General features: G+C 32.1%; 1 protein-coding gene across 1 annotated transcript in view; it reads right to left on the bottom strand.

Moving 5' to 3' along the window:
* The window catches only part of cfi (complement factor I), a gene marked incomplete in the record, with an annotated part of 14,262 nt that overhangs the window by 9,685 nt on the left and 2,897 nt on the right, over positions 1 to 1,680 (bottom strand).

Genomic DNA, 1,680 nt, shown 5'->3' with positions numbered 1-1,680 from the left:
CAGATGATACACAGTTCTACGTCAGCAAAAACAGTTGCACCGCCCATTATCTTCTTCAGAAGGTCACTTCATTTGGTCTTTCTATGGCCGTGTTTATTGTTTCTGGTCTGACATGTTGCTCCTGTTGTCCATCTTACTGTCAAATGTTCTTCTGTCTTAAATTCAACACAAGTTTTGATCACAATGCTAAACAGAAACATTTTGATTCTGAAATATTTGACATTATATTTGAAATGTTTGATGCCATTATGAAAGATCTGAAAATTAAATAGTTAATTTGTGGCTGTTTTTAATTTTTCAACATTTGTCAAATTTGTCTGAAATGTCTTGGGTGTGTGCAGGAATTCATTGGAAAAGAGATCAATGTGTCATGAGTGAGGCCCCGTTCCCTCAACCGACCACCAGAGGGAGCCATCTCTCGAGTTTTGACTCTCACCTGGCCTCCTGTTCTCACACTAAGGCCCAATCCGAATTCTTCCCTTCTTTCTTCCCCTCCATTTGAAGGGACATTATTAGTCAGCATCTCCGATATCTCTACCAGTATCGACATTTTTCATAAATCTGTGACACGAACCGCAAAAGCACAATTATTTGAAATCAACACGAATGTTTTTGTTTTGTACGTTTTCATTTTTAATTTCTTGATAAACATAAAAACAGAATTAGAACAATATTTGTAATTAAATGAAAAACAGTTTATATAATGAAAACTTCTCAAAATTCAATAAAAAGTGAAGAAGTGAAAGCAAAACAGTCCACAAACCAAAAGAAAGTAACTATGATGCAAACATGAATCCAAATGTTAACAATAAAAAAAATAAACAACTGGTAGGAATATAAATAATTTGTAACTTCTTAGCCTTTAAAAAATGAAAACAGGTGAAAAGTAACTTAGCATTTAAATAGAGTCTAAATATTGATGTCTGTGATCCAGTATGGATCTGATACCAACCTGAGATTGATACCATTGATACTTTAGATCAATCTGTCCAGCACTAGTAAAAAGTGAAACATTGAATCAAATAACAAAAGTTCTGCAATTTGTTGAATTAAAAATAAGTCACGTGAAGTTGGTTTATCTTATTCACCTTTTCTCCAGGAGGCTTTCTCAGTTCTGGAGAACACATGAAACAAGAAGAGTTGCATTGGCAGCAATAATTCTAGAGTGAATGAGTTTACTGAATGTAATCGCTGAAGATGTTGAAGCTTTTTGCTGAATCTGATGATAAATGTATTTTTAATTGCTGAATAATGTCATGTTTCGAAACCAAACTTGTATAATTTTTAAAAAGTGTGCAAAGAATTTTAAGAATTTCATTTAAAAAATCACATTCATAAAATATTAGTTTCATTCCAAATTAGCCCAAAAAACTTGAGTAGATTCAAACTTAGCCAAAAACATTAGCATGGTGCTAAAATATCAGCTAAACTCAAGAATATCCCAAAAAAACCTTATTAGATTAGAACTAATACGTTGCTAAAATACTACCTTAATTCCATATTAGCCTCAAAAAAACTAATTAGATGCCATATTAGCTAAAACATTTGCATGTTGCTAAAATATTATTAAAACTCTTATCATACAAACTCGTATATGTGGCACTGTGTGATTAAAACAGACATTTAAAATAGTTGCCCCCCCCCCATTTATTTTATTTTAAGTCATAAACGATTAGTAAA

This window comes from Oryzias melastigma, linkage group LG18 (assembly GCF_002922805.2).
Source record: "Oryzias melastigma strain HK-1 linkage group LG18, ASM292280v2, whole genome shotgun sequence".
In the NCBI taxonomy this organism is placed as follows: domain Eukaryota; kingdom Metazoa; phylum Chordata; class Actinopteri; order Beloniformes; family Adrianichthyidae; genus Oryzias; species Oryzias melastigma.
Note: the sequence above shows the minus strand (reverse complement) of the source record. Positions and strands in the feature narration are given on the sequence as shown.